Here is a 9,998-nt window from a genome sequence, read left to right as displayed (position 1 = left end):
AGGAATAAAATGAAGTATTTATCGAACTATGAGAAGTTAGATATACAGGGGCTCTTGGGATAAAAATTTCTCGAGTAAGAGCACGTGCCATGGTGGTCAGCAGGGGCTGCTGGGTGGGAGCAGCCCCAACCTACCGTGTTCCAGCTCCTCATTCTGGGGGCGTCACTTCTCCTACTCCGCAGAGTCTAGAGTCACAGTGGCGCTCCCACCCGGAAACGTAGCGGTGCTAAGAGGCTTGCGACCGGAGGTCTCTAGTGCAGCTAGTACGGCCGTCCCCTGCCGGTTCACCTCTTCAGGGCACCGAGCTAGCCGCTCTAAGTGCACCAGAGGCCAGTTTTGTTAAGACTGGTTCCCTTAGTATGTCACCTGGCGGTGTGGGAGCCCGTGCCAAGCGTGCCTCCTTGGGTCCTGCCCTGAGCAGGCTCTGGTTCTATCAGTCGAGCCTTCCTTGCAGATGACGCGGGTCTGAGGACCGTCATTTTTAGAGAAGACTTCAGCTTTGAGGGTCCTGATGCTATGGCTCAGGACCTTGGAGGGCAGGCCCAGTAGTTACTCTTTTGAGGAAGGAGGCCATCGAGGTGGTCCCTCCTCACGTAGCAGAGTCCGGGTTCTACAGTCGGTACTTCACCGTTCCGAGGAAGGATGGAGGGTGGCGTCCTATTTTAGATCTGCGTCATTTGAACGCTCAGTCAGGCGATTGAAGTTCAGCACGCTCGCACTCAAACAAGTCGTTTCAGATCAAGTCCGAGGACTGGTTTGGCACGATCGATCTAAAAGATGCACATGTCTCCATCCTTCCTCATCACAGGAAGTTCCTGAGGTTTTGCTTTTGGGGGCAAAAGCTTACCAACACCGAGTTCTTCCTTTGGCCTTGCACTCTCACACTCACTGTCAAGCAGTTCCAGACTGCTGGGTCTGATTGCAGCCGCGTCCAACGTGGTTACTTTTGGCCTGCTGTACATGAGACCCCTACAGTGGTGGCTTAAGACCAAGGGGTTCTCCCCGAGGGGAAACCCGCTTTGCATGCTCAAGGTTACGCGGCGGTGCCTACGTGCCTTAGACATGTGAAGGAAACCTTGGTTCTTATCTCAGCGCCTGGTGCTGGGAGCTCTTGGTCACCGCATATGCTAGCGATGGATGCATCTCTCACCGGTTGGGAGCGGTCATGAGTGGCCACTCGGCCCGTGGCCTGTAGAGCGGCCGCCATCTCACGTGGCGCATGGAAAAGAGAGAAAGACGGAGAGAGGAGAGGTCCCTTTTACGGCATGTTCTCCGAGCTCTTATGGAAGGACTGGCAAATTAAACTAATGACTCAGAACTGTGACTCAAACTGTCTGGTAATCAAATCCTATCCACAGAAAACCACTTGACTTGAGCAAACATACGCACGCAGACGCTCACACAAAACATGCCACATTTTCTTATGATCACCATTGCTCCTGACAAATCCCTGTATTATTGTGCTGAAAAAAGCCTATCCGCTGCCCACAATCGTTCTCCCACACTACACGCAATCTTTAACAGCCACGCTCCAGCGTTTCACAGCTTTACAGCTGTCCTGCTCGCATTTCAGATATCCTATCGCAACCTCCATTCTCATTTGTCTGCTCACGGTGTGGCATCCGTCACTGTGTTATCGGTTTGTCCAGCTCGTTTTGTAAGATCCGTGGTGTTTCGCGCTCTGGCTGTTGGCAGACGTTTTTCTAAAGCCACTTTGTGTTTTAACATGTTTTACTGCAGTGGTTCTCAACTGGTGGGTTGTGACCCAAAAACAGGCCGCTGGTCTGTTATGATAAAGTGGTTGAGAGCAGGGAAAAAAAACTATGCTAAATGTAAATCATAAATGCAACTAACCACATAACACAGCCCTGCATCTCGATTCTGCTGATTTGCAAAAATATTACCTAATCTGGTGATGCTGAGTTAAAAAATAGCAATAAAAACTTTCCATCATGTATTTTTTTTTTTTTTACAAAATAAGAATGATGCAGTAAAATGTAAAAAATGCACCCTTTAACTTACAATCTACAAAAGAAAATGTGGAAAAAGTGGAAATCAGAATTAGGCATGTGTTCAGAATCATACATGTAAAAATTGGCTGAAAAAAAAATAGTTGGAATCTGGCTCAGAAGAAGATAGAAATCATAGTCTTTGTGGCAGATTTTCTGGTGATTAAGGGATAATACAGTGGTTGCAAATGGTTGTTGCATCAAAAGCATTATATTTTGGAATCAGCAGCCCAAAACTAGTAAGGAACAAGTATTGGATTTCATTCAGCAAATATGTTGCAGAACGGTGTAATCTTGCATATTAGGTTCAACGATACCTGGATAAAGCTGTCTGTGAGCATTCACATTCATCTCAGTGGAGTTAGCGCAGGAGCCCAGGAAGTATGTGGCATCTTTGTTCATGGGCCCTCAGTTCCCTAGTACGACATGGATTGACTGATGACACCATAAGAACACCAAAACCCTCGTTGGCGACTATCCTACGATGTCAAAAACAGCAGACAGTGAGAAATATAAATCTATTTCACACTTTTAAGAGCCTCCAAAAACAACTGGTAAAGCATCTACTATAATATGATCAAATATCTGTTGCTTGGAAGAAAATACATGGCAATTTGAACGACCATCAATGGTAAAAGATGCTCTTGCCAGATGGTACAGTTATGGTATCTACCAGAAGGGGCTATCAAGGCCATGCTAACCAGCCTAATCTTATAAATAGCAAGCCTATCAAGTTTTAAAAGGCAGTAGAAAATGCTTCCCGTATGTTTTGTTGTTGACGTCAATGGCTGCATGTCCAATCAAACTCTACAGTATTTTGGCACAGATTGATCTGAGAGTTAGAAGCAGCCAAACTAGGCAGATGCCAATAAGGACAGGTTGTGTGACATGCCCTCATCCTTGAAAACCATGAATAAAACTACACAAGGTACAAAAATACAAACCAGACCGTATTAAAAATAGATCACAACAAGGATAAACATGGTTTGTGTCAAGCACACCCTCTTTTGTGTAGCGAATTGCTGGCTGCCAAGACCATGAAACCATTGAAATTCAAGACACATTTAGGAAGCAAAATCATCAACTGTCAATTGATTTTAAGGACATTTTTGTTTACTTTTGTATTCTAAGTAGGGTGACCATACGTGCCATTTTCCCAGGACGCGTCCTGGCCAGGATTTCTATATTGCCTAAAATATCTAGGTTTTGGCTTTGTTTGCGTGTGCAGACCGATCGGTGTATGACATCAAAGTACCATACAGACGGTTATGCTTTCGAAACGCTCTCGAGGTACTTTGATGTCAAACACTGATCGGTCTGAGCCGCACTGCTTTTAAGTCGAACACACCTAATATGTACGCGTAATTGCATCGCTTTGACCGTAGATCCCACCTTCTCACACGCCATGATTGGTCCATTATGTACAATGCTTGCATGTTATTGGTCAAACTACTTTTCGATCATTACCTTCAGCAAGGATGAAAACAGGAAACCAAAGCCAAAACAAATCCTGGCCAGGGCGCATCCTGGGAAAATGGCACGTATGGTCACCCTAATTCTAAGTAATTTTGGTACTGTGTTGGTCTCCACATCTGGGTCCTGAAGCAAAACTGGTTGAGAGCCACTGTTGTATTCTGAATTTCTCCATAACATCTCAAAGGTGAGATTGTGGACACACTGCATCAACAATCTGTTATCTGGCCTCAGGCAAAGATCGAGCAGCAGGACAATATGCTCAGCTGAAACCTGTAAAACAATTCTCTGAATATATATTTTAAAAAAAAGCACAAAATGCAGGCATTGCCCTGTATGTTGTTTTAAGGTTATTTCTGATGGGTGATGTTGCTCCATTGGTGTTCAGCGCCATTTTCTCGGCTCAGCAAAAGCCCCAGAAAAGTGCTGGGGCTACATCTGCTGCTGTTGGTGGGGGGTGGTGTCGCCATGGCGATGGCTGAGGAAGTGATGCAGGAGCCAACAGAGAAATATTTTCCATAAGGGTGAAGGAATGGAAAAAAGTATTTTTTGGCCACACAGGGAACAATTAAGGAAAAGACATATCCACACACTGAAGGGCATCGAAAACACCGCCCACCTAAAATGAAGCATGATAGATATTAGTAACCTTCAGAGAGAGACACCCTCAAAACCCAAAAGTCTTACCAAGTTCTGCCTATATAACAATTAGGGCTGTTTATAGAGTAAAATAGCTAATTAAAGGAATATGATTCTTTGCAGTTAAGGTGACTAAATTCACATTTTAAATATAGATGATTATTTCCACATTTAAATATTGGTGTTTCAACGTCTGCCACTTTTTAGAAGATAATATAAGGACAATATTTTCGAAGGTAATATACTGTAAAAGTCTCATTAAAGTTGTCTTTGGAGTTTTTTTATAATTTCTTTTTATCAATTTCTTTATATCTATTTTTATTTTATCGTTTTATGGTTGTCTCAGACTTTCAGTTTTAAAACATAAAATTACTGCAAAATTAAAAGAGTTTACATTCATTGTATGAAAAAAATGTTCAAAAAGAATAAGAAGATACACATACTCATGTCTGGTTTACTATCCTTGTGGGGACTTTCCCTAGCTGTAATGGTTTTTCTACAGTACAAATCGTATATTCTATCGCCCTACACCAGTGGTTCTCAAACCTCTACATGAAGTACCCCCAGCACTGCACATTTTGTATGTCTCCCTAATCAGACACACCCAATTTAGTTCTTGCAGTCTCTACTAACGAGCTGATGAGTGGAATCAGGTGTGTTAGATAAGGGAGACACACAAAAGGTGCAGGGCAGGGGGGCCTCCAGGACAGGTTTGGGAACCACTGCCCTACACCAACACTATACAGTACACCTAAACCTACCCCTCACAGAAAACTTTCTGCATTTTTACATTATCAAAAAAAAACATTCTGTATGATTTATAAGCTTGTTTCCCTATGGGAACCTCTTATATTCCCTATGGGAATTTAGGTAACCCGGTGACATGAGTCCCCATGAGTCGGTGTGTATTGGTTTAAGTCCCCACCGGGATAGAAAAATATGTGTGCGTGCACAGACACACACACGCACGCACGCACACACACACACACACACACACACACACACACATATAACATTATATGTCTTCACTATCACTATATGTGTGTGTGTGTGTGCATATACTGTATATATATATATATATATATATATATATATATATAGATAGTGAAGGCATTTATAATGTTTGAATTTTATATTTATCAAATAATTAATAGAAGACATTGATAATAAGAAATGTTTCTTGAGCAACAAATCAATATTAGAATGATTTCTGAAGGATCATGTGACACTGAAGACTGGAGTAATGCTGAAAATTCACCTTTGCATCACAGAAATAAATTACATTTTAAAATATATCCAAATAGAAAAGAGTAATTTTAGATTGTAAGAATATTTTTTCAATATTACACTTTTTACTGTATTTTTGATCAAATAAATGCAGCCTAAGTAAACATTAAGACTTTCAAAAACAACAACAAAAAATCTTTTTGACCCTAAAATTTAGAATGATAGTGTATAAATATGTGTTAAAAAAACATTACATAATCTCATTAAATCGTACATTACCTTCATCAGTCCTAATAACAATAAAAAAAAAAAAAAATAAATAAAATAAGACCCATATGTCTGTGCATACTTATACATACTTGCCTAAGTTTACATTTTCTCCTATACAGTGACTTATGCCCAGTGTGTGTAATTTTAAAACAGAATAGATGGTACTGTGTGTGCGTGATGTGGTTTCAGACCCAGATAGATCTTAGACTGTGAACCCTGGGGATCTAAGTGGTCTATATGGTTATAAAAGCAACCCTACAGCATCAATTACACTGATGAAACTCATTAGGGGTGTTGATTCCCCTCACAGGAACCTCAGGAAAAGAGTGCAGCGCATTTTTGAAGGGTAATAAGAGAAAAAACGGCGTGGAAGACATGGATATAAAACCAGAGGGAGGGGTGCTTAAATATGTCACCTAATTAAAAAGAGTTGCTCAGAAATCAAGCTACAGTGGTATTGTGCTGCATGAGTGTGTGGAGATTACTGGATGACTTACAACAAAACTGTGAAGCCTGCAAGACTAAATATTTAATTCCGTTTTTAAAAAAAGAAGAGGAGAGAGTGTCAAACAAAAAGTCAAAGAGGACGAATTCTTATCTAGAGTTACGTTGCTTTGTTTTTTACAGTTTAAACAATTAACTCTGATCAGCTGCCTCAGGACAAGGCTGAAATGGACCCACTTGGCACCTGTACATCCCTGCGGGCGCATTAAAGCGGTAGTGATGAAGCTCTTTTGTTTTGTTTTTGAAGAAATGTAGCATTACATCACTTCTCACCAGTGGATCCTCTGCACTGAATGGGTGCCGTCAGAATGAGTCCAAACAGCTGATAAAAACGTCAAAATAATCCACGCGACTCCAGCCCATCAATTAACATCTTGTGAAGTGAAAAGCTGTGTGTTTGTTAAAAATCAAATCCATCAATAAGGCATTTTAATTTTAATCCATTGCTTCTGACCAAAACACCAGACAATAATCCATTACAATGCTTCCTCCAGTTAAAAAGTCCATCCCATCATCCTCTCACATCAAAATCCACCAACATATTTAATAACTGTTTTGGACTGTTTTTGTTTGTAAACATACAGAATGTTTTGTTGTGATCAGTGCTTGATCTGTGAATATTTATCTTCTGATTCAGACAACATGACTTTTTCACCGGAGAAAGCAATGTTATGGATAGAGGACTCATATTTTAGCCGGAAGCAATGGTTTGAAGTTAAAAACATCCTAATTGAAAAGGAGGAAGCGGGAATGTTTGTATTAAGGCCAAACACACTATGTGTACTGTAAATCACTGGATCACACAGCAATCCAGCAAATCCATATAGTCACCAGGCCAGACACGCGACCGGATAACCTGCGCTAAAGTTAACAGACATATTTAAAACAGCTTCCACAGTGAGTTTAGATTCATCTGAACTTTAATCTGAACTGTAGCTTTGCTTTTTCTTTTCTCTATTAGAAATTCAAACTTAACTTGTTTTGTGCTCAATACGCAGATCCACAAACAGCTGCGAGTAATTGTAAAAATGTGTTTTTTCAAAACTCTGTTTCCTTTATTGCTTGCTGATTTGTGGGGCAATTTTCAATGCAGTAGATTTGAGTGTTGACACGCATGATGCATGAGGAAGTGCAATGTTGCTCCGCTCTGCATCGCTAAAAAGATGCTTTAGTCTCTGTGGGAAAAAGGGGAAATGAAAATAGGAAACGTGTTAGTAACTGCATTATCAGGAGGCTCAGAAATCAACACTCATTCATCAGTGTCCCTATGGAAACAAAGTGTCATACATTGTAAAACATGATAGGAAGGCATTGTAAATTTATAATAAAATGTGCTTTTTAAAATGGTGTGCGTAAGTACAGTAGCTGACATTCAAATGTTGAGTATATGAATACAGACTAAAGAACATACAGTGAGGTTCAAAGGTTCACACTGAAAATCTAGAACTGCAAATCTCATTTTAAGCCGGGGAAAAAGCACAAGAGGCTATTTAAAACATTCTCAAATCATGCTGGAAAACATGATCGTCAAGCTTTGTTACGTCAGCTTGAGTGCTGCTGTCATCAAAGTAAAAGGGGGACATAAGGAAAGTCTTCTGTTCAATTAAATAAATGTTCATCAATTGTTATGCTGATAAAATAATTTTTAATGATAAAATAAATGAAGAATAGAAGCATTTTTTCAAGTGGAGTTTTTTAACCTCACTGTATGTGCTTTATATGAAATCAATATGTTATATTTTAAATAAAATAGTAAAAAATCTAAGCAAATGAACTCAAAATAATGACAGAGACAGGAAACAAAGAACAAATAAGATAAAAAAACAATCAAAGCAATAAAAAAATTAAATGTGTATCTACCATAATTTTAAAAGCTGATGTCAAACTGACTAAACATTTTTTCAAAACAAACACCTTCCTGTGTCAGGTGGCTTTATCCTCACACCTGCTGAGATCCCAACAATTGGTTCTTCCAGCATTCTAGGGCTGTGGAAAATCATTGTAATTTCTGAGTGAGGAATAAGTGTTCATTTACAGCACTGTGCAGCCCACTGACCAGATCTCTCATTACAAAAAGCGAGCGATTAGGAAGTTCACCCGCAGGGGACTGAAGCAGAACACATTCACAGAGAGGAAGCAGTAGGCTTTCAAATGAGCCTGCAGTAGCAAAGAAGAACCTGCATTAGTTAACGACAGCACACAATATTGTACCACTACAACCATGAATCACACAGAAAAAATATTTTCACCCCTTAAAAAACAAGTACTATGATCTTATCAGATGGTAAAACTATAGTACTACATTATATACCATGATATTGAATGATTACCATAATCATGTGCCATGGTATGTACATGGTACATCAGTTTTGGGACTACACATCTGATACCATTTACAAAAAAAAAAAAATTTTTTTTTTCTAAAATAAATACATAAATTCCATATTTATGTACCATAGCATTTACCATAAATCAAAGAATACCATGGTTACATATACAAAAAATATGGTAATGTTTTATCATATGAGGTACCATATCTAGAGAAAAAAACAACGTTTTGACAGTGAGGGAAAAATAAGAAAAAGGATTGTAACATTTGTCAAGTGTATTGTGTAGGAACTCAACAGCAGAAGTTAGTCTACACTGTCTTGCAGATATCTCTTTAAAAATCAACCCTGGACTATCCTGCATTGACAATCACTCCGGTCGGGACACTGGTCCCCTTTACCAGCTCCTCTTCATTCAGGATCCTGAAGTATAAATAGGAGCTCCAGAAATAAGCATCATTTCTCCCTGGGAGCTCTCCGGAGATGGACTCATGGATGGCCACGTTCCCAACCAGCCGCTCAAATTTCCAAAAAGGCCACACACACACACACACACACACACACACAATCCCGAGAAGTATGTGATTTGGAATCTGCCATCTTTCCTCACATAACCTCAACATTCCAAAAAAACCACACACACACACACACACACACACACACACACACACACACACACTAAAACCTATAAAAGAGAGAGAAAAATAAATTCAAACAAAATAAGCAATTAGATTGAATTGAGAGCAAATGGAGACATTTGGTGAAGTCCTGTGGATGATTGTGAATCTTGGAATATTATATACAGTACATTAAAATAAATGTTGAAATGTAATTTGCCTTCATGATTATAGTTTTTAAATAAATCTTTAAACATTACTGGACATGAAACACCCAAAATTCACTTATAAATGTAGTTTAAAAAACACACAACATGTTTATCCGGTTCATTGTATAGTCCGGTGTTCATTTTATAAAATTATGGTTGAATGGAGTCACTGGCAGATTTTAACTTTGTTTATAAATTAACTGTTTAAATGAGTGCTTCTGGGGCATAAATAGTTGCTGTATTTATGAAAACGAGCAACGAAGCGATGCATCAGCTACCAATAGAAGCATATAAAGCTATGATGCTGTTTATATATTTTGTCAGAGTTAGATATTTGAAAAAGAAAAATCGATCACGACCACATGATACCGCCAATCATAGGGCGCCATCTTTGGGGCAACGATTTATCAAGCGAATTAAACATTAAAGTATATTATGTCCAAAAAATTGTGCCTCTCGTGATTCTGCCACAAACCCCAAATGCAACATCGCTAATACTGTAAGTCCTTCTCTGACGACGAAGATTACCGTACTGACCTGAGAACGACAGTGAAAACAGTTCAACGATCCAAATTGTGTCAGGGTATCTGCAGGATTTTAAAAATCAAATGTAATACTTTTTAAGACCTTTACAAATAAAATTAATATCATATGAGCGGGGTTAGAGCAGTGTCTATGGTAACATATTAAACTGTAAAATGACTGTAAAAAACATGATTTAGA

This window comes from Sinocyclocheilus rhinocerous, unplaced genomic scaffold, assembly GCF_001515625.1.
Source record: "Sinocyclocheilus rhinocerous isolate Xijiao unplaced genomic scaffold, SAMN03320098_v1.1 scaffold297, whole genome shotgun sequence".
Lineage (NCBI taxonomy): Eukaryota > Metazoa > Chordata > Actinopteri > Cypriniformes > Cyprinidae > Sinocyclocheilus > Sinocyclocheilus rhinocerous.
Note: the sequence above shows the minus strand (reverse complement) of the source record.